The following is a 24,875-nucleotide window of genomic DNA, read 5'->3' on the forward strand; positions in this document are numbered from 1 at the left end:
GGCCAACATGCCCATCTCTTCTGGCCACCAATCTGGTGGTCATATCAGTAGGACATTCATTATCTATCTATAGATAGATAGATATGACATGCTCATTGGCTTCAAATGTGAGTAGACACTAGACATGAGTGTGAAATTCGTTCTTACCATTTCTTCCATGTCTTTTGTGTCTTCTGTTTATTCGGAAGCACGAAACAGAAAGCCCTCCTCCCCACACAAAACTCAGCTCGACACAAAAGCCTGATTTTGTATCGAGCCAAAATTTCGTGTGCTTCTTCTCTTTCTCCTTCTCCCTCCCTTGCACCCCAATGCCCCCATTCACTCACAGGAATCATGGCCAAGCAGCCCCACCATCAGGGCAGAAGGAACCACCTCCCCTCTCTCCTTTCCAGGCATGTGGGTGTGAGTTTGTGACTGTGCCAGCTGCAGGCAAGCACTGAGAGGCAAGTGTGCGTTTTCCAGGCATACACACTTTCTTTCCAGGGAGAGTTTGTGTGTGGCATGGGGCATGCAGGCAGGCCTGGAAAGCTTGTGTGCGCCTCTCAGTGCCTGCGTGCAGCCAAGCACCTGCACAGTCACACGCCCCACCAACGCACACGCCCCGCTGCCCACCACACTCTCCGAGTTGAAAGGAGGGAAGGGTTCCTTCCTGCTTGCTTGCTGAGGTCTGAATGTGAGGCTGCCTGGTCATGACTCCCGTGAGTTAATGTGGGGCATTGAGGGTGTGAGGGAGGGAGGGAGGGAGGGAGGGAGGGGAGGAAAAGAAGAAGCACGATGGTGCGTGCCAGGCAGCCAAATACCACAGCTAAGGGAGCCAGTGGGTGGGAAACCCCTCCCCCATAATGGGCCAAATTTCATGCCCCCGAAACAAAGCAATTGAAAACAACTCTCCCAATTTTGGGAGGCTTTCTGAAAATGGATCAGGCCCTGCAACGAAAGCCAGAAATGAAATGGGACAGGTTTTACCCAAATGCACACTACTAGTAGATGCTCCTTTAAATAACCTTATTCCACACTGCATAGGGATCTTTGTAGTACGTTAGATATTCAGACTCTCAGTAGCACAATGGAGAGAATGAAGTTGATAGCATAAGCTTTCATAGACTGGGACCATGTCTATATGGCCAAAATAAAGTAGGTGCACCTCTAAACTGCAATATGGAGTTCAGACAACGCTTGGTTGAATTCACAGCAAAAGAACTGCATGCAGTCGTTAATGCAGGTCAAGAGGAAACTGAACTTACTCTGGAAATTCCAGAAAGCTCTAGAGTAATCCTGGCATTTTGAAGGAGTGGGCTGTGAATTGGTTTAGATCCAGTCCTATTTCTGATCACATGGCTGGGCACCCTGGTGTTACATCACCAGCAAGCCCAGTCAGATGCCTGGATGGCCAAAGGGTCCTCCAGAGACCGATTTGGCTGCACCAGGACAGCTCCAGAGCACTTTAACCTGGATGACTCCATAAGTCACACTCTAAATCTTCTTCCTCAAATACTTCTGAGGAAGCAGATTTAGACTACAGAAGATTATGCTACCAACTTTGTTCTCTCAGTCTCTAAGGTGCTATAAGATATCTTTGGATACTGCTATTCCAGACAAACACTTTTCAAGGATTTAAAGAAAAACACCAGCACTTTAGATTGGGTCAGCAAGCAGATGAGCAGTTACTAAAGCTGATGCTGAACAGGTATAGCTTATGGACAAATCTGAAACAGATAAAGCCTACATTTTTTCTCAAAGGCAGTACTGTGTGTAGATTGAATTACTGCAATCAACTCTGGACTTATCTGGGGCCTGATTATCTGGAAACAAAATTTCCCATAACCAGATAGAAACAGAGGTCTTTCCTTTCCCCCTTTTTTTTCAATTAAAATGCTCCCTACAACAGCTGTCTAGTATCTGCCACACAATAGGACAGATGTTATCACGAAAGGAAAGAGTAACTATTCTGGGTGAAATGTAGTAGAAAGAATAAAGATAGAAATGGGAGACTAAAAAGGGGATCTAACAACACTCCAAATGGAAATGGCACTGAAAAAAATTGATAGTAAGAAAGGATGATATAAAGTTAAGCAAAAAGCCATAATATAATCAAACACTAACAACTATAGGGAACACATGTTTCTGACACAGTCAAAATAGACAGAAACTGAAATGTTCCAAATGTTCCTGCTGTAGATGCTTTATGCACATAACAACAAATGATAAAAAGGACAATAAGAATCCACTTGAGAAAATGAAGCCTTCAACTAAATAATTCAAAGATCCCGAATCTCCTAGAGTTGCAGAAAATGCTGGGACTGAAATGTAGCCTTTCAAATCATAAAAGAATGACCAACCTACAGAAATAAAAAACATATGGTCTGCAACAAAGGAACTGCTAATTTCCATGAAACCCACCTGGCCAAACCTTATTTGCCAAAGGCCAAGGAAACGGGTTAAAACTCTCAAGCACCAAACTCTGTTCTTGTATAAGGCAGTATCACCCACCATCTTTTCAGAGGCCTTGCATCTAACTCTCTAAACCTTTTCAGCAATTAATAGCTATGTGGAAAATTATTTCTACCAATTATTCATACCGCATTATTCATACAATTAAAGGTTTGCAGTGCTAATTCAAGGGCATTTTTTTTTTACATGAAACTCGTTACAAGACAGAACTTAGTCTCTTTGTCAAAAAGAGTGTTCTAATGTTTGGATAGCATCAGGAGTGTCATTTGGGAATGATACACAATGTAAATGAAGCTTTTGTATTTAATTTGTGCAAGAAGCAAAGAGGAGAAAATGGCTGAAATACACTACTGAGTCCTAGTCAAGACCAAACTATAACAGCATTATTTATAGCTTCTATGACTTTGAAACATGTTGCTAATCTGCTACTGATGAGAAATTACCAGTTTTTGCTCCAGTCCATTATGGATGCATCTACATGGGCAAGACCTGCTGGAGCTGGTGCAAAGTGCAGTACTCCAAATGATCCTTGTTTCATTGCCTCCTTCTGTCCTGCACTGGCAATGGGACCATCCAGAGGGGTCAACTTGGTTCATCCCAACAGTAAAGCCCACCCTTAACTCGGTCATCCTGTCACTATCTTTGTTGTTTGCAAGGGTTCCCAAGTTACATGGATGACTTTGCATACGTCAACAATGGAACCCAGGGGAGGCCCAGAGCTCTTTGAAGCACAGTGGCTTCTATGATGATAGCGACAACCACAAAATAGATGCTATCCTCCTGTCTCTGCACCATGGAGCCTAGGGAAAGCAGGATGGCCATGTGAACAGCAGGGCCAATTCCAACTCAGATTCAGCTCAACTGTTTACAAGACCCCAAGGTGTGGGACTGCTCACCGGACACCGCAAATTCAATTCTCATCCATCCCAGGTTAAACTGCCCATGTGGATATGCCCCAAGAGGTCCAGCAGTATAATGGACAAGAAGCTTCTACGTTAAAATAGTCTGTGTCTCCCACAACCCTTGATGTCTTTTACAGGACTCCCCAATAGATATAACAAGGAGCATATCCAAGACTCTCTCTCCTAAACAATGGTCCCTGCTCAATTTACAGGTGCCAGTATTGAAAACTCAAATGTCATCACTTAATATAAACTGAACTCCACAACCCACATACATGGAAGTGAATCACTTCCCAGAGGAACATTCCTGTTAATCAAAAACAAATCAATGTCTGTTTACTAGTCCCGTGCATTTGTACAGGATTGCTATCCGTTTCTGTTTGTTTCATTCGTATGGCCCATTTTTTGTTTTCGAGTGCCACTTCTGAAAACAGCACCTTTCTGAAGGAGCTTTTTCATCCCATTTCCTTAAAAAATGAATATTTTCATCCCGTTGGTGGCAATGGGCAGGCGATTCTATACAAATGCTCCCCTTCCCCATAGTTTTAGGGCTGCTGCTGTTCCCCCTTCAACTGGGAAACCTATCTTGCACCACTGCTGCTGAGGTCTGTTCATCGGAGATCCTTGGCAAGGGGCTGGCGGCTTGCCAGTTGCCAGGGCTTGCCCTCTATCGCGTTTGCTGGCAACCTTGCTCAGCAACTGTGCAGGCCCAGAAAGTGCGAGTGTGGTGTGTAGGCCCAAACCATGAGTGCCTGCTGCCAGGGCCTGCAACTGAGCGCCAAGTAAGGAATGCTCCTTACTCAGTGCTTGGCTGCATTCCCTAGCAGGCACACATGCCTAGGCCCAAAGCACGCGGGCCTGCCAGGGCCTTTCTGGGCCTGCACGGTTGCCAAGCAAGGCCACCAGCAAATGCGATGGAGGGCAAGCCTCTTCTCTCTATGATGCCGAAAAGAAGGCTTGGAGCAGGTACCCACTCCTGCCTGCTTAAGTATTCAGTTTATTTTCGTTCCGTCAAAATGGACAGGACAAAACGGAAACATGAATTAAATGGATGATACAGATACCAGGACCATGACTACTGTTTACCCTTTCTGGGGGCTGTAAAATTTCTTTTCAGCTTTTTCAACCGGAAATCAACATACACAAGAAAGAAACCTAAGCACAGTCATAAATCTGGAAGTAAATAATGTGTGGGCAGGGAATACAAACGCACACATGGCCTCAAACATGGATTGCCCCAGGATAGTCTTCAGACTAGGTTACTCAGTTAATCCAAATCTTATTGAGCTTGCATGCTAGTCCTGACCACCCTTATCACCTATACATTTATAGTAAAGCTGCCATGAAATACTCTCTTCATTGGTTTCAATCATTCTATTTCACACGTACACGTGTACTCAGAAAGATGATCACCTACCATAACCCTGCAAACAAACATTCCCCCATAACTATACTTCCTCCAGTTAAATTTGTCAACATCTAAAGTTAAATTATGGAATCTATAATTTCATCTGATGGTTGCCAGCTTGGATAGCTATACAAGAGGAGATGGGGATTTCAGTGGCCACTCATTATAATCACAATATATTGGCACCAGTGTCCAAACTAATGTGTTTCCTTATAACAGCTGTGTTGTGGGTATGAACACAAGCAAGGGAGTGCAAATTTAAGAGTTTAAAAGATTTTAATATGGTTTTGGAGATGAGAGTGATGCAACAAAACAGAAGTATTTTGAAAGGAAATAATTTCAGAAATAAAATATAGAAAGAACATTATCAAATTAGATGATGAAAAAGAGAATTATATAACATGTAGCATTAGAAGGCTCAACAAGGGTTAAATTAAATATGGGATAAAATGTGGGCCAGGACAGGGCCATGAAGGAATCTTTAATGAACAAGGACAAATAACTTGGACTTGATCGGAAAAACAGAGAGAACTAATAAAGAAAACTTAGCGAGAGCTCTTTAATGCATATTGGAGCTAAAAATTAGCGCCAATAATTTTTAAATTTCCTTTTGACCTTCATCCCTGTCCAAATCCTCTTTTCAGTTTTCTCTAGGAACAGTCACTATGTTGACACTTGATCAATCAATATCTTAGAAAGATAACATGTTATCAGAAAACACACACACTTTCAAAATATACCATGTTGCATAAATAAATCAACCCTTTCCAGTGAGCTATTAAGTTGTTGCCCAAATAGTAAAGCTCCAAGAAACAAAGCAATCTCTATGCATATTGACTCAAAAGCATGCCCTGATGAGCCTTGCCCTGAGGAAAGCATTCACAGGATTGCAGCCTTGGAAATAAGGCAATATTTTCATAAAATAAGAAACCTTGTGATTTTTCTTGACTCCTTCTTCAAAAAGTGTTTAGTTCTCAGGAGTAGAAGCGGCACACTGGATCAACAGGCTTTTGATGCATCACAGGGCGCAACCGTTTGAAAGCCCATTAACCACAGCAGTAATGCTAGCTTAAAAGTCTACCCACGCTAGTATACTGACCAAGATGACAGAAGACATAGACATTTATGTTCCCATTTAAACTTCAGCAACTGACTCATTTATTTTCCATTTCTGTCTTCCTGACCGATCTTTCAGCTAAAAGGAGACTTAAAATCTAATTACAGCCTGGTTTCAATGTTCCAACGTGAGCGTTCCACTCCTTTGACCTGCAGCACTGATTCACGCATGGATGTGAAGAACGCCTTATCTTCTCTTTTGACAACTCATAGCTGAACAAATTTACTATCTTGAGTTAAACTTCTGGCTTCATTCAAGTATTTTCATATGATGTAATTATAGAATTTTGAACATGAAAGTAAACTTTCATGTCATCTTTAAGTAACATATAAGCTTATGTATAAATCAAGGGGAGAAATGACAAAAACTGGCCCCCAAATTGGTTCCACACGAACCAATGTGAATATCTCTCTCTGGTGCAACACTCTTTCTGGCCTTTTGGGATGCCAGAGGGGGAAAATGGTAAGGTGTACTACACTATAGAATCAATACAGTTTGGCACCACTTCAACTTACATTTCCAAATGCAATTGGAACTGTAGTTTTAATAGTAGTAGTAGTAGTAGTAGTAGTAGTAGTAGTAACAACAACAACAACAACTTTATACCCCACTACCATCTCCCCGAAGGGACTCGGGGCGGTTTACATGGGGCCAATCCCAAAAATAACAGACATAATGAAAACACATCAAGTAAAACAAACAATACAATATCTCAATAAAACAGATCCATAAGACATGGATTGAATAAAAACATAAAACCGCATAAAAATGACTGGGCCATAAAGTGCATCCAGTGAAGAATGAAGTCAAAAAAGATGCCTGAGACTGTTATTATAGGTAAGGGGCTAAGGATAAGGTAAACATTGGAACTATTCCAACTGAAGGAATAGAATACAGTGCAAACAAATAAATTATCTCCAGGACAAGCCTTACAGGGGCGAGGGTCAATCACCAAAGGCTTGCTGGAAGAAGTTTTTAGGGTCTTCCTAAAGATTAGGAGGGTGGGGGCTTGCCTGATCTCTCTTTTACAAGGTTTTCAGCTTTTCCTGCGACAGTGCTGGTGTCACACCAAACTATAACTCCCATGATTTCATAGCATTGAGCCACTGCAGTTTTAGTCATCTTTATACTCTGCCAGTTAAGCTTCCTTTGCTGCTCCCATGACAGAATCTCTCATCATTGTTTCAGCATTATTTGGCATCCTTTTCATTCTGCCTAATGAAGAATCATCATGTAGAATCAGGCCCAACTAGTTCAAGCAGTTTCGGCCCCCTCAGCATCAGAAGTAGCACCACTGATAGCCTTATCCTCCATTGAATTATTAATCCCTTTTGAAGCTGTCACAAGTTTTGTTTGATTCGAGACTCTTCTTTGTTTCCTGGTTTCTGAACCAAGCCAGCCAAGTTGTTGGCAGAATGTATAACAGTGGGATAAATCGGCCAAGAGACACTATTGTGTTTTAAATATTGTTTTAACCTTTCAGTCAGATGCTCGATAAGCATGAATCTTATATCATACACAAGCCTGAAGAAAGATCTGGAAAGGAGGTGTGATTATCAGTTTGACTACATGGTACATGAAGAAGGAGTTCCATTTATCTGACCTGAATCTCACACCATTCAGCTTCACAACAAGGAAGTCGACATGTTCCTACACTAGAATGCATGTTTCAATAAAATCTGTCATCACTTCTTTTGAATTTCTTGCCTGTACTGAAAACATTGTTCTCACAATCTTTGCTACAAGGATTATTCAGAAGCCTCATGTTGAAGGCTTGGAGCAAGGCTAGGCCAAAACAAATCCCCATGAAGAGAATGAACTTAGTGCTTTTTTCCCTCCAGGAATGGAAAAGACAAAGCAACATCTGCAGGACAAAAATGTCTTCCTCTGAACATCTGGCAATTATTAGTTTTTTGTGCTCATTCTTCAGTTTGACACATGTGCATGTGAATCACTTGAATTATGTCCATGCAACATATGGGCTATTGCTCCTAAAGAAAGTGCATTCCTTTCTCGCACATACACATCAACCACACTACATTCGCAACAGCAAACTTGATCAATGGTGCTTGATGGAGGGCCTTGTTTACCTTGGAAGTGGGCATCTCATTCAGCCACTTTACAATAAATTCACAATCTCAAGAAATTGATCCCATCAAAGGTTCTGGGGTTTAATAGCCAACCAATGGCTGCTTTATGACTACACAACAGATTTTGACAACAGATTTGCAAAGACTGGCTTCTAACAAGACACATTACTGCTCTGAAAAGTCTCTTGTTAAAATTACTTATTACATAACAAGTTACAGAAGGGGTCAACACTTCATTTTTGAGACCAATTCAAAGTACTAGGTTAATCTAATAGCTTGGGCCACAGTCTCTGAAGATGTTCTTTTCCTCAAGCATGATGTTTCCACATACTGGGAACAATGGGTAAATATTCAGGGCAGGCCTCTTCAATAACAGGCTCAATACAGAAAACTATTTGCAGAAACAACCTACTTCATTTTCCAAGAATGTTATTTTTTGGCTTCAACAAGCCAGGAAGGAAAGTGATATGAAGTCTTTGAACCTTTGACATTTTTGGTATATTGTGTTTTTACATAGCATTACAGCTATGACAACAGGTATAAACACCTTGAAGGTGTTAGATCCCTTCTGATCTTGAAAGCTAAACAAGGTTAGAGCTGATTAGTACTTGGATGGGCAACAGTGAAGGAATACTAGGCTATCTTTCAGAAGAAGACAAAACACTTGTGATCACTCTTTGCATAATCTAAGCCTATAAATGTCATGTGTTGCCCTATGTTGACAGGCAATTTGAACACATGCTTTTCTGTTGTCATTTTTTGGTTTTTATTTTTGGTAAGAAATTGGTTGACTCTTTAACTAGAAATCAGTTATACTATGGATCTGTTGCCTAAGCCCAGACCAATAATTCTGGCCATTTTCAGTGATGCAGTTTATTTACTAGAACTGTGGATAGTTCAGCGGGTTAAACCGCTAGCTGCAGGAAAGCTAGAAACTCAAAGCTGCGAATCAGGGTGAGCTCCTGACTGTTAGCTATAGCTTCTGCCAACCTAGCAGTTTGAAAGCATGCCTTGGCAGAAAGGTAAAAGGACGCCCTATGCAGACATGCCGGCAAAATACAACTGGAGATGTCTACAGACAAAAGGTTCCTCAGCATGGAAAATAGAAACAAGAGCACTTCCCCATGGCTGGAGTTGAGCATCGCCTTCAGTCGCCAGAGATGAAAAGAGGGAAGGCCTTTACTTTTGTCTGTGTATGTGTAGTGTATGTCGTTGTTGTGCAAAAACATTGAATTTTTACCTTATATGTGTTCTGTAATCTGCTCTGAGTCGCTCCAGGGAGATAAAGCAGAATATAAATAAAGTGTATTATTATTATGTATTATGTGCCTAGGCAACTGCTGCAGTTCCCAGACCAAGACAATCATATCCTGCCTGCTCAATCAACTCTTAGGCCATATGGACTAGCTGACTTTTGCAATACAGAAGCATCTCTACATTGTCTACCTGACAGGAGTCCTGACAGGAGTGGGATGTAACCAAGGCATGTGCCATTGCGGCCAGATCACATACTTCAAAAGAATGGATACAATAAGCACAGTATCTTCTGTGGACAAATGTTACTTCCAATTCCTGGACATTCAGGCTCACAGCTAAATTCAGAAACATAATGCCTAACCCATGTTTATGAGGAACATGGATTACAGCATTTAAATCACACATTGCCTTGAGAGTTACTGGCTTTACAGCTAGTAATGGCATACTCGGAAATCTTATAAATAGTAAAGAGGAAACACTACAATAGATTTGCCCAACCTGTGGGCCGTGGGCTGCATTCAGCCCAGGATACCTACGAATGCAGCCCAACACAAAATGGTAATCTTACCTAAAACATTAAGATTGTTGTAACTCCACTGTGCAGTTCTCAAGCACAAACCTTTTTGACAACAATGGAACAGAATAGAAAAATCAGAGTATTCTACATCTACAAATATTGGAGCTTTATCCAAAAGTTGCATTATAATTGCAAACAGTTCAGCCAGAAGACCTCCTCAACAATTTTAAAAGACCCTCTGAATAGGGTGGTGCATAATTAGGATTATTTTGTGAGGCCTTTTTTTGTTTTTTGCTTATGCATGAACCTCTTTTCTTTTCTTTTTCATCCTCATCAGCTATTGTTAGTGTTACAGTATTTTATGTCTGGCCCAAAACAATTCTTCTTCTTCCAATGTGACCCAGGGAAGCCCAAAGTTTGGACACTCTTGTGTGTCAAGGCATGGCCTAAATTTAGAAAAAAAAAAAAGAATCTATCAATCCACTCCCACTAAATCTCTCTTAATTCTCATTGCACAATCACAAAATACAAAGCACACAATGCTTATAGAAGGATGCCTCAGAAATGGGCTTACCATTTTGTCACACTCTCAGAAATCAAAGCCTGCCAAAAGATGTTTGCCATAATAAAACATATAAAATTACATAAATTTAGAGAAGTTTCCAATTGGAAAGAATAAAATCCAGCAATCCTAAAACTTAAAGCTAGCTACAATTACAGGAACCACAACAAATAAAAGCAGAGCAACAACCCACCTTATTTATTAAGAAGATTCTTCTATGTCCTACCCCCAAAAGTTCTTGATTCCACATGACACGCTGGATTAAGTTTTTGACTTCTGGCAAAATGGATGTGGGGATAAAACAATTAGGCTGTACTTACCAGCCCATTAGTGTAATTTTTCAAAAAAGAAAAACCTAACATCCCCTACAGATGCCTCAAAGCAAAGAAGAGCAGTGGTCAGCATTACTCTTAATTCATGCACATTTAATCAATGCAATACTGTATTGAGCTGAATGCTATCCTCTGACCTAGAGGCCTCCCTGAAAAACCACAGTGCTTGGAACACATTATGTGCTATTAGTGCCTTTCATCTAGAATTTACCTTGAAAATTCAGAAGTGAAAAAAACCACCAAAAGGCAGATGAAATATTCTTAAATACTCTGCAATGTTAACAATATACTAACATTTGTACTCACTCACATGTCATGAAGCACCACACTTAGTATAGAAAGGGAACTCCATGGGGAAAAAAATTGATCATTCAGGGAGATGCCAAGAAAATAACATAATGTTATGTGCCTTCAAGATGACCCAATTGTGGGGTTTTCTTTGACAGATTTGTACAAAAGAGATTATTAGTGCCTTCCTTGAGGCTGAGAGAGTATGACTTTCTCAAGGTCAACCAGTGGGATTCAAACCCTAGTCTCCAGTGTGGTAGTCCAATGGCCTAAAAATCAACACAACATGGGTTTTAAAAATAATATGATGCATTTCTAAAAATCAGGACAAGGTTCAGCATCATCACCTCCTAATATCACTACTAAAAATGTCTTCCAAACTGACACAGAATAGTGTGAAGAACTTGAATGTAACTACACTGCAGTAAATATTTAGTATATGAAGACAAACAAGAAAATATCCCCATGAAACTATAAACACTTTAAATTCACTTTAAATTGATCCACTTCCCAACCACTGAAGCATTTCTGAAGTGATCTATTTCTAGAATGAAACAGTCAAGTCAATATAACCCTAAAGCTATATAAGCCACATAACAGGTTGGTGGAAAGCACTCTGCCATTCTGTTTGAGCACACAGAATATTTTTCCTATAGCTATTGTACTAATTATCTGTACTACCTAGGTACAATATATGCTTGGTTGGATTATTGTACCTAGCTTATTTGCTTACAGATATAAATAGTTATGAAGCAAAAAAGGAAAAAAAATAAAGGGCCAAATGTTCATAGTATGCATTTATAAATGCATGTTATTTCCACATAGGCAGAAAATGCTAAAAGGCTACTAGAAAGCATTGTATTCATGGGGTGGAGCAAGAGAAATATGCCTAACAATGAATAGATTTCAAAGCAGCTTGTGATTTCTCCAATTTCATCAGATAAAGGTGATCAAGATGATCAAAGGTCTGGAAACCAAGCTTTATGAGAGCAACTAAAAGTGACGGATAAGTATAGAAGCCTGAGAGGTGACATGATAGCACTTTCTGAATACCTGGAGGGATGTCATGTAGAAAATGCAGCAAGCATATTTTCTGCTGCTCCACAGACTAGAACACAAGCGAACGGATTTAAATTACAAGAAAAGAAATTCCACCTGAAGATTAGAATGAACTTCCTTCGTGTGAGAAAACTGTTCAGTCATGGAATAGACTGCCTCAGAAAGTGGTGAACCCTCCATCTTTGGAGATCCTTACACAAAGGCTGGATGGGCATCTTCCAGTGGTGCTTTAGTTATAGATTCCTGCATGGCAGGAGGTTGTGCTAGATGGCCTTTGGAAGATTCTATGATTTTTTAAAAAAAAAAAATGTCAGTGCCTTGGCCCTGTTATAACCCAAATCACATATCACTTTCATAATTATTACCTCAGTAAACTCTAAGTCTTTAGTATCCTTCTGGATACAAGGATACACCAACTCCACCATGATACTGCACAGATTCAAATGACTGAGTTGAGTTCAAACATGAGGCTCTTAAGTATATTTAAATTCTACTGGAATCAACTCACTATCTTTTCCAAGGAACTATTTCAAACTCAGAAGATAACACTCTGTATATTAAGCAAATTCAATTTACTTTGAATTCAACAATAGAAACAGGCCATCCTAAATGTATAGCATTTTAACCCAGAAGTTCTCAACCAGTGTTCTCCCAGTTGTTTTGCACTTCAACTCCCAGAAGCTTCCTCCAGTGTGGCTAATGACAACAGATTCTGGGATGAGATCCAAAACATCTGAAGGATCAAAATGTTGACAAGTCACACACATAGTTAGGTTCAGGTTCTTTTCTAATACTAAGAGATCTGAATGGAATGAATTCAACTGAGGATATGCTCCTTCATATAAAAAAGAAGAGCTAACAATGTGACGCAGGAGCTAAAAAAGTCACTGGGATTTTGAGCTGCATCAAAAGAAGTATAGTGTCTAGATCGAGGGAAGTCATGGTACCCCTCTATTTTGCTTTGGTCAGACCTCACCTGGAATAACACTGCATGCAATTCTGGGCACACAGAATATTGACAAACTGGAACAAGTCTGGAGGAAGGAGACTAACATTATCAAAGATCTGGAGACCATGCGTCTTAAGGAATTGGGTATGTTTAGCCCGCAGAAGAGAAGGTTGAGAAGAGACATGATAGCCATGTATAAATATGTGAATGGATGCTATAAGCAAGAGAGAGCAGGATTGTTTCCTACTAATCTTAAGACTATGACTCGGAGCTATGGGTTCAAATGACCAGAAAGTAGATTCCATTTGAACATTAGGATGAACTTCCTGGCTGTAAGAGCTCTTCAGAAGTTGAGCTCTCGGCATTGGAGTGTGGTGGAATTTCCTTCCTTGAAGGCTTGTAACAGAGGCTGGGTTGCTATCTGTCAGGGGTACTTTGAATGTGCTTTTCTTGCACGGCAGGGGGTTGGACTGGATGGCCCATGTAGGCTTTTCCAACTCTATGATTCTATGAGAGACAACCGTTCTCAATTTTTCTATTCTCTCTGCATTTTCTAATGCAACCTCCATTATTCCAAAGATCAATGAGTGGATGATAAAGGACTACTTTCTCCCATTGTAACCCCAATGAAAATGATGTACTGGATACCAAAGCCCTCTGCAAATGGAAGGAGTTTACTCAAAGTGATGATCCACGAGGCAATGGTGGTCCTGAAGACATCCTCTGTCAGTCTGCAGTGAGTTTCCACAGAAGAAAGAAACCATTTTAGCTAATGGACACAAAAACAGCACCAATCACTGGCATATTGGTGGAGAAATGGGAAGCCTCAACATCAGAAAGCCTGAGAAGCCTTGCTTTAGGCCTCTGAAGAAAGGCCCTAGATCTAATCTTTTAATTAACTGCAGATACAATTTTAAATGCTTTCAATATTTTCTCAACAATAAATGAGATGGACAGGGATGGGTGACACAGCTTCAGACAATCAAGAAGTCCCATATTGAAAACACCTGGGTAAAATCCAGGAACATTACAACTTACTTTCTGGATTAATGATTTTTCTTTTCAAATTTATATATCTAATTACCAAGCTTACTCTCTGAGATTTAAATATTATCTGATCTGAAGGCATAATAGCGTATCGGTTCAAATAATTACCATGTCCCAATATTCAACAGTATTCCTACTGTGAATAATAAAATAGTCCCAAATTCACTTGGGGGGGGGGGGGGGCGGGGATTATGGAATAAATTGGGTCATATTAAAGAGCCACTGCCAACTTTAAACTAGGTCAACAAGATGGCAAGCACGCAAATATCTGTAAGACAAAAAGGCAACTGAAAGAACATGAAAAAGAAAAAATGATTAATTAACAGCATGCATGCAACTGAATACATGCTGGAGTTGCAGGAGCTGTGTTGCTCCCCTTGGCCCAGACTTCCTGAAAACTGTATTGGGGAATTAATGATCTACATTAAAAGTGTTAGCTGACTATTTTAATGTGAATATAATATGTAACAAACTAGAAGATTTACAATCTTCAGACTTTAAAAAAAAGCAACGTGCACAGATAAGCACTGCTTTGACTATGATCAACTACAATAGCACAAAAGTTATCCTTTGAATTCTCTAGAACTTTTATTGAGGTTAATGGTGCAAAACATATAGGATATTGGAAGAAAAAAAAAACAACCAAAGATTTAGTTTCCATGAGGATGAGGTTATGATCACTTGAAGATTGGAGCCCCCGGTAGTGCAATGGGTTAAACCAGTGGTTCTCAACCAGTGGGTCCCCAGATGTTTTGGCCTTCACTCCCAGAAATCCTAACAGTTGGTAAACTGACTGGGATTTCTGGGAGTTGTAGGCCAAAACACCTGTGGACCCACAGGTTGAGAACCACTGGGTTAAACCCTTATGCCGGCAGGATTGCTGATTGAAAATTTAGTGGTTTGAATCCGGGGAGCAGGATAAGCTCCCATCTGTCAGCTCCAGCTTCCCATGCAGGGACATGAGCAAAACCTCCCACAGGATGGTAAAACATCCAGGCATCCCCTGGGCAACATCCTTGCAGACAGCCAATTCTCTCACACCAGAAGTGACTTGCAGTCATTCCTGATACACAAAAAAAAAAAAAAACTTGAAGACTAAATGACAATTGAAAAGTATGTAGGCTTAAAGTACACCTAGAAATGCACTGTAGTTCAAAGAATGTCTAAAAACGTGGAAGCCAACTGCAGTAATTCCCTCTTGGGCAAAATGCACAGGATCCCAGAAATACAGAGGAACATGACAATTTCAAAACAAGCAAAGTCAAAGATTAAATTGTAAGTAGTACATTGATTACATTCACCAAATGCTGTTTTGAGCATTCAACTTTTGAACTTGACTACATTTTAATGGCTCAATGCTATGGAGTCAGGGGGATTACAATTTGGTAAGACACCAGCATTGTTTGATAGAGAAACCTTGTAAAACAAAAACTCTGTGATTCCATAGCATTGAGCCACGGAGTTAAAAGTGATATGTAATTCTACAGTGGTAATCCACCCTACAACTTGAGAGACTAGGGTCTGAATCCCACTTAGCCATGGAAACACATTGGGCGACCTTGGGGAAATCACACTTCCCTTGCCCTAGAAGAAGGCAACAGAAAATCCCTTATGAACAAATCTTGACCAAAATAAATAGAGCAAAAACAGGTTCGCTTTACAATAACCATAGGTCAGTCAGAAACAACTGGAAAGCACACAACAAATTTAACAGATAATAGAGGAGAGAGAAGGAGGGATGTGAGAAATCATAATGATAGATTTGTATTTGTATAAAAACTTTTCATTACATAAAATTAATGGGGAAAATGATTCAGCAAGCACAGACATGTGCAACAAATTTTGAAATCACCTTATTTATAGAAAATGTATTGGGAGTAAAAAAAATGGTAATGTCAAACCAACATTTTGGGGAGCATGCGTTTTTGCTCATCCACCTGGATGAGCCAACACAATGAAATCAATAGTCATCTCTCCTACAATATTGTTCTGACTAATTCTTATGTTCTTTTATTTGTCTGAAGGCAGTAGCACAGCACAGAAATGTGCTTTGTAATGGGCATATGGGAATTAAGTGTTCAAATGAAATTAGGTTCCCCAAAGAGAAAAACATAGTGACAATTCAAGCAAAAAATGACAATGTGTGGATTTTACAAAAAAAAAAACCCACATAAATTGTCAGCAGGTTTGCAGAGCAGATGTGCTATATGGCAGCCAAGTGCCAAATCTTTCATTATCTTGTTTTGGATATTAAGTGTTCAATGACAAATCCCACCCGTGTATTGCCATGACATCATGGTATGACGCTGGCATGGCTAAAATTATGCCTTGAGTGAGAAGTCTTCAGGGGTGGGGTTGGCAGTATTTAAAGCGTCTTTCATGTTTCAAGCAACCTAGAAAGGGAACAGCAGCTGAGTGAGTGTGAAAGACTCCCATCATAGGGAGTAAAATTCACTCCTTGGTAATAAAAAAAATAATAATAAAGGCTAGAATCTAATAAATAGCAGGAGCGCCATCAAGGTTTTCTCACTATTTTCTATGGAGTGATTGTATCTGTATTCTCTTGCTGTTTCCCAGAGAACAATGACTGCCAGCTACACCTGCCATTCTCTGACTGTGCCAATGAGTAAGAAATCTGGTATTTCTGATACTGTCACACTGAAGCAGCTTGGTGTGTGAGATAGTAGGAGGCGAGAAAATATGATCCTTAGATCTGTTTATAAAGAATAACAGAAAATAGGGGGTTTAACTAAAATATTCCTCTTGGACTACACAGCTTTATTTAGGTCAGACTTACATCCATGCATTACTTAAATATCATAGGAAAGAATTCAATAATAGAAAAAACATAATAGAGAAAAAAATGCAAGTGATTCAAGCCCTCTAGAACTTCAGCACCACTACAATGAGAAATACAAAAAGAAAATTATGGACTAATAACACATGGGAAGAGAATATGACATAAGAGTAGCACAACTGTGAAGGGGTTAAAAGGAAAAAAAAATAGCTACTATAAGAAAGAAAATGATATGAAATACATTTCCACTTTTCCCACCACCAAAGAAGGGGAAGTGCATATCACCAGCATTTATCTCTGTCTATAAAGAGGGGAAAACCCAAGAGGGGTGGATACATGTAGGATGCTAAAACTGAAACAACAGGAAAATAGGAAGTGCTTGTCTTTTAAGGGTTATCCGTGCAAAGCAGCTTTGTATTCATGGTTATTTGCTTTGCACAATAACGGGAAAGGAGAAGTGATAGGAGAGTGCAGTCCTATAACATGTGGGTGGATCGACAGTAAGGAAAAATTGGGAGTTCTGTAAAACCAATCAGGGCAAAGAAAAATAATAAAATCAATCCCAACACCAGAGCCTTTTTAAAAAAAAGCACCAGTGTAGAGAAAGGAACAAGGAGACGTACCAACAGTACACAACAAACACTACAAAGATCCTTTCATTAGCCATTTTGGCCTTCAATTTAGACAATGTGAATTGTACTGCTCAAGGCAAGGGAACTTTCATAGTGTCACAGCTAGGTTCCAGCAGCAACCAAAAGACAAACAGGCCACAGGAGAGTAATTAAGGCACAGACATGCTTTTCAAAAGGAAATTGGATATATAACCAATGGCATCTTATCTTCCTTCTGTGTGTGTGTGTGTGTGTGTGTACGCCTTCAAGTCGACTCGTGGAAACCCCATAAATTTCATAGGGTTTTTTTAGGCAAGGAATACTAAGAGAAGGCTTTGCCAGTTCATTCCCCTGAAACATAGCCTACAGCACTTGGTATTCAAGGATAACAAAACATTACTACATTATGCTTTTGTCATGCACTCTACATGTATAAATAACCAGAATAAAATTATGTCTGTCCAATGAGGGATTGGGTGTGCCCATTCATTATGGCTATAAAAACACCTAATACCTTTAAAAAGCACAGCAACTCCAACTTTACAGCATTTGTTTGCTTTCCTCAGACACAATTTTCATTTTGCAATTTTCTGTTTGCCCCCCCCCCCCACACACACACACACACACCAGCCTGGCACAAGACAACAAGCTGTCTGGGAAATGGATTTTTCCATCTCTTTGCTCATGTATTAATGAAGATCCTGGAACACAAGAACCCTTGTTGGCACTGCAAGGCATTGCCGTGACCCAAATAAGTAGCAACCACTAGGACGGATCACAGCCACATCACCAACTCGTGAGGGCCCCCTGCCCACTCCAAAAAACTCTTTCTGCATTTGGAAGTTTCTTGAAAGTCTTAACTGCTGAATCCCAACCTTGTTTTGAAAACTAAGGAGATTGTAACATTCATGGCAAAGGGGAGAATGCTGATTTACATCAAATCACAACAAACTCTGGCAGATCCTGTTTCATTCAAATTTCTACCCCACCAAACTAAATAAATACACCTTTTAAATATATAAGAGATTAAAAGAAACATGATTTCATGTGTTAATGCTAGTACAGTATTATAGTTAATCAAGTAATTTGTTTTTTAAAAGGAGCACAAGGGATGGGAAATTTAGCACCTTTAAAGATCTGTGTGGCCTTCAAATTCCCTGTCACGACAATGCTATGAATTTCAAAACAGTTTTCTTAGGCAAGGAATACTCAGAGGATGTTTTTGCCAGTTCCTTCCTGTGAAATATAGCATTCAGGCCCCGATATTCACTGGCAGTCTCCTATTCAAGTACTAACCAGGGCTGTCCTTGCTTAGCTTCCAAGATCAGACAGAATCTTGTGCCTTTAAAAAAAATATAGAGGCCTTCCTTAAAGACCTACATCCATGCAATTATTCTGAGATGCTTTTGAGTTTGCCATAGCACTGGTGCAATGCCAACAATGAAAAGGCTGAGTATACCTTATTCAAAATTCTGGAATCTAAAATACTTCAGAACCCAAATGGGTTGTTGAGATAATGATGCCTTTGCTTTCAGATGGTTCTGGGTATACATAAAATTTCATGTACACAAGTTTAAAAATTATATGACATTGTGTACAGACTATGTATATAAGGTGTATATGAAATACTAATGGATTTCGCATTTGGACTCGAATTCCATCTCCAAAATATCTCATTATGGTCATATACAAATTTAGGTATTCCAAAATATGAAATTATCCAACATCCAAAGCACTTCTGATCCCAAGCACTTTGGACAAGGGATCCTCAATGTATACTTGTTTCAACCTAGACCAGATTTCTGCTAGGTAACAAAAGGTAAAACAACCTGGATACAAGGTAAAATATTATCTAAACTATTATCCAGATGGTGTGGATGACAGCATAACCTTCTCAACCAGAATTCAGGAATAATGGTAAAATTAGAATGAGTGAATATCACTATGTACTAAAATGCACCATCCACCCACCCCACCCGGCCACAAACCCAACTCTGCATAGGGAGACAACAAAGCTAAATGCAGAGCTTAAGAAACAAGCCTGAAAATTATTTGTACTAAAAAATGAAAGACTTTAGCTTAGAGAATCCCACTGTCCATTAACATCCTTCCCCCAACTCTGAAATACTTATCACGGTATGAGAGTGCAATCTTTAATGCAGCACTCCCAAGAGAAATTTCAGCTCTCTTTCCTTTGCTATGGAACAGAATTGTACAGCATCAGAACATAAGAGAGAGATCAAGCTGAGTAAGTACAGGCCTGAGACATCAGCATCATATATCCTTTCTGTATACAGGCAGTCCCCAAATTACGAACAAGGTTCTATAGGTATGTTCTTAAGTTGAATTTATATGTAAGTGGGAACATACAAATAAGTGTAACTCCAGTCTATCTATCTATCTATCTATCTATCTATCTATCTATCTATCTATCTATCTATCTATATTAATGGCATGGGGAAGAGTTAACACTTCTGTGGCGTTTGTTTTGCTGTCTGTGTCCCTGTTCAGAAGATCTCACCTCACTTTATGTCCTTATGATAATTGGGTTTTGAAAAAAAAACTAGCTTGTTGTAAAAACAGGGACTGGACATAAAGCTTCAGTGGAGAGACTTTTCCCCCATGATAACTCTTTCAGGGGTGAATTTCCCTTCTGAGGGATAGATTTCTCTCACTTCCTGTTGTTAACTAGGAGTCATTTGTACGTCAAATGTTTGCAACTGGGGGATGACCTGTACCTGAATTGCTTAGCTGATCTTGAGTATTCATAAAAACCACGAGGTTGTCAAAAGCAGAAAGGGGGGGGGGGGATCCAGGGAACTATGGAGACTTGACAGAGGCTAAATACCCTAAAGATCTTGTCTTATCTTGGAAGCTAAGTAGGATCAGCGGTGGTTAGTATTCTGATGCTCCCAATGAATACTTGGTGCTGTAGGCTCTATTTCAGAGCTTACAAACCACCTCTGAGTATTCCTTGCATAAGAAAACCCTACAAAGTTCATAGAGCCACTGTAACTCAACAGGCAGCTTAAGGCACAAATATATACACACATGAAAGAGCAGAATAACCATGTCACCAGAAGAAGCCCCTACATCGGGCCCTTCCACACAGTTGAATAAAATCCCACCTTATCTGCTTTGAACTGGAATATATGCCAGTGTGGAGTCAGGACCCTTCCAGACAGGCCCTATATGTCAGAATCTGATCCCAGATTTTCTGTTCATATCAGATTATCTGGCAGTGTGGACTCATATAATCCAGTTTAAAGGAGAAAACCTGGGATCGGATCCTGGAATATAGGGCTTGCCTGGAAGGGCTCTCAGATAACCCAGTTCAAAGCAGATATTGTGGGATTTTCTTCCTTGATTGTCTGGGTTATATGGTTGTGTGGAAGGGCCTATTACTTTTTAAAGGAGCCTCACCCACTCTATAAAAGTTGGGTTCCTGATTTTCATCTTATTCTATTTTGCCAGGCATTGGCGGCGCTTGAACAGCACAGGATACCTGTCAGCCTCATATGACCAACCAAGGAAGGGCAGGGCCAGACAGCCCATGGACACAAAAGCCCTATTTCACTTGATGTGACCTCAGTTTCACCTCCCTAATTCGCCAAGAAGAGGATAATACCAAACAAAAACAAACAAAAAAAAAAGAAGGGGCTGAAGGGAAAGCGCTGTGATGTAATATGAAGAAAGTAAGGAATCAAAATTGGATTGGGAACCCAAAGAATGCCAATTCCCAAGGGGATGACGAAAGGGAGAGGGCAAAACAGTGAAGGACTCCCACATTACACATAGTAAAAATGAAAATCTGTATGGGTGTATGTGGTTGGGGTGCCCACTTCCACAGACTGGCTCCTGCTTCCACAAACAGCTATAACCCACAGTGCTGAGGAGCCACCAAAACCACACTCTCCAATGACATTTCAGGTTATAGCGAGCGCCATGAACATGTAGTCTAAACACTGCCAATGTCCTCCCCAAGCACTATGGCCCACCACTCAAGGAATGCTTTCATTTGGGGACAATTTCATCCTAGATTTTAAATGTTTCGTCCACCACCGTAAACATCTCAGTGTTTCTTACTCTCTCTATTGGTGTAGAATTTGCATGATCCTGCCCACTGCCTCTCCCTTAACCCTTTCTTACTCTTTTCAACTGTGTCTACATAACAAACAAAGCAGAACTGAGTAGCAACTAAACATACTCAAGGAGTTTGGGGGATTGACTCCACATGATGGAAATTGTAGTTCACCCTGCATCAAGTCAGAATACTGTAACCCCCCCCCCCCCCCCACTGACAATAGACCTGGAACACATTTGGCACACAGAACCCCCATGACCAACAAAAAATACTGGAGACGTTTGGGGAAAATTCACCATGATTTATAGCCATTATACGTACTGCTATTTATAGTTCACCTGCAATCAAAAAGCACTCTGGATCCCACCAATGATGGACCTAAATTAGCACACAGAATCCCATGACCAACAAAACATGCTGGAGGGTTTTGGGGAAAATTCACCTTGATTTATAGGGATTATACTTCACCTACATCCAGAGAGCACTGTGAACACAAACAACAATGGATCTTGGCATGCCTACCCAAAATGCCCAAATTTGAATACTAGTGGATTTGGGGTGGAATTGGCCTTGACATTTGTTATTTGTAGGTACTGGGATTTATAGTTTATCTGCAATCAAAGAGCACTCCGAATCCCACTGATGATGGACCTGGACCTAACTTGGCAGACAGAACCCCCATGACCAACTGAACGTACTGGAGGGATTTGACGGGACTGACCCACAATGGTGGGGGTTGCAATTCATCCTGCAGATGGGGCTAATCCAGCATTAGTACACCCACAACCTTATGCATTTTGTAAAATAAAAAAATGACTTCTTCTAATAATCTGGGCAATGCAGGGTACCCAAACTAGTAAGGAATATAGGAGCATCTAGAATGTGGTGTGACACCCTTTAGCCACCATGGCTCAATGCTATGGATTCATGGGAGTTTGGTGTCCTTTGGAGGAAAATGACAACTCACAGGACCCCATAGCATTGAGCCTGGGCAGTGCAAGCAGTGTGGATATGCATCCGCTCTGCAGTGTGGACGGCTCAGAGGAGTGCGGCTGGGAGTGGAGGCTGGAGGGGGAGGCAGCTCAGCGGGATCTGTAATCCTGTTAGCCAGCCACAGTTGAAAGGGAGGTCAACAGGCGGGCCAGGCCAAATCCGCAACAGGTGCCTGTGCCATCCACCTACCCACCCGGCCTCACTGGCCACACTGCCTTGGCAGAAGAGGGAGGCTCTGTGCTGGGAAATAGAAAGAACAGCTTCTCTTCCCCAAGGTCTAGGGTGCATTTTCTGCAGAGTCAATGCAGTGTGGCACCCCTTGAGCTGCCACTGGCTCAATGGAATCATACCTGGGTTGCTGTGGGTTTTCCGGGCTGTATGGCCATGTTCCAGAAGCATTCTCTCCTGAAGTTGTGAGGTATATTGGAAACTAGTCAAGGGAGATTTATATATCTGTAGAAGGTCCAGGGTGGGAAAAAGAAATCTTGTCTGTTGGAGGCCAGTGTGAATGTTGTAACTGGCCAGCTTGATTAGCATTGAATAGCCTTACAGCTTCAAAGCCTGTCTGCTTCCTGCCTGGGGGAACCCTTTGCTGGGAGGTGTTAGCTGGTCCTGATTGTTTCTTGTCTGGAATTCCCGTTTTTGGAGTGTTGTTCTTTATTTACTGTCCTGATTTTAGAGGGTTTTTAAAAAAAAAATTGGAAGCCAGATTGTGTTCATTTTCCTGGTTTCCTCTTTTCTGTTGAAATTGTCCCCCTGCTTGTGGATTTCAATGGCTTCTCTGTGCAGCCTGACATGGGGGTTGTTAAGAGTGGTCCAGCCATTCTGTGTTCTCAAAGACAAAGATCAAAGGAACCACTGACAGCATAGGGAAGTCTGTGTAGTCTGACATAGTGGTTGTTAGAGTGGAGTCATATCAGTTGCAGTTTAATGAGGTGCCAGCCCTCTTGCTAAGGCCTTTTAAGACTGCAATTCCCATGATCCCAGAGCCTTGAGCCATGGAAGTTAAAAGTGGTATCAATCTGCTTTGATTCTAGAGTGTAGATGCGCCCAGAGAGAAAGCAGTTGGGAGCCAAAACTGGGGACGATGGGATGTACCAAAGTGGGGAGGGGGGGGGCTTTCCAAAAGGAAGGCAAGGAAAAGGGGGCAAAGAGATAAACGCTCCAACTCCCCCCCCCCCTTTTTTTCCCCCCTCCCAAAGTCAGCAGCCCTGCGACTAAGCCTCGCCCAAGTCGGGCTCCTTCCTTCCTTTTCCCCACTCGCTACTCCCCGCAAAGTGGGGGCTCCTGCTCACCTGCTCCTTCGCCCTCTGCTCCAGAGCCCCGCAGCAGCAGCAGCAGCAGACCCCAGCCATGCCCAGCCGGCGCTCCTCTGGCAAAGCGGCGCGGGAGAAGAGCGGGAAGGGAAGGAGGGAGGGAAGGAGGGGGAGAAAGAGGAGGGCTCTCCTTCCCCTTGGCGGCGGAGGGGAGGCGCTTGGGGCTGGTTGTCAATCAGGAAGAGCTGCCCGCCCCCTCCCCTCCCTCCTCCCCTCCTTCCTCCGAACAGAGGCTGAAGACGCAGCCAGTTGCCAAGTGGCCACCAAGGAGGGAGGGAGGGAGGGAGGTTGCAAGGTTGCAGCCGCCTCCTCTTCTTTCTTCGCTTCCTCCCCCTCCTCTATCAAGCCCCCAGGGAGAGGGGGCGGACTAGGGGTTCAATCTCTCCCCCCCCCCCCCCGAATTTTTTCAGGTAAAAAAAAACCCTCCTAATTTACCCATGAATTTTAACTGGTTAACCAGCTTAATCTAATCCAGTGGTTCCCAACCTTTTCGTTTTCTTTTTTTTTTGACCAAGTGCCACTTTGACCAGGGCCCAGGATTAAGGATTAGATGCAAGGTTTTTGGATGAACGGAACTATGCACTTTATATGTTTTAAGTTTTGTATACTGTTCCATAAGTATTAATGCTTAATGTAAATCATTTTAACTGTTGTTTTTACTATATTGTTGTTTTTATCGGCAACGAATTTTTGCCAGATCTGTAAGCCACCTTGAGTCCCTTCAAGTGAGAAAGGCGGGATAGAAATGATGTAAATAAAAATAAATAAATTGATCAGGGACAACTTGACCAGGGGCCACCATTTTTTGACTAAGGACCACTTGACCAGGGACTGCTTTGACCAGGGCCTACTTTGACCAGAGACCACTTTGACCAAGGACAACATTGATCAGCGACCACTTTGACCAGGGACAACATTGACCAGCGGCCACTTAACCAGGGACTGCTTTGACCAGAGCCCACTTTGACCAGGACCCATTTGACCAGAGGCCACTTTGACCAGGGACAACATTGACCAGCGACCACTTGACCAAGGACCACATAACCTGAGCAGTTGTTCACAGTTCTTGGACCCTTTCCCTGAGGCCCCTTCTAC

The 24,875-nt window shown here is 41.3% G+C and overlaps 1 protein-coding gene across 2 annotated transcripts in view; it reads right to left on the minus strand.

Annotated features, from left to right (window-relative positions):
* The window catches only part of cyria (CYFIP related Rac1 interactor A), a 104,196-nt gene extending 80,315 nt beyond the window's left edge, over nucleotides 1-23,881 (minus strand). Inside the window, exon 1 of one of the 2 annotated variants that reach the window (XM_062983961.1) lies at nucleotides 23,760-23,881. The gene's annotated coding sequence lies outside the window, so the exon portion shown is untranslated. The remainder of the gene's footprint in view (nucleotides 1-23,759) is intronic. The other variant, XM_062983957.1, reaches the window with a different exon arrangement.
* Between the last annotated feature and the right edge of the window lie 994 nt (nucleotides 23,882-24,875).

The sequence above is a fragment of the Anolis carolinensis genome, chromosome 1, assembly GCF_035594765.1.
Source record: "Anolis carolinensis isolate JA03-04 chromosome 1, rAnoCar3.1.pri, whole genome shotgun sequence".
NCBI lineage: Eukaryota > Metazoa > Chordata > Lepidosauria > Squamata > Dactyloidae > Anolis > Anolis carolinensis.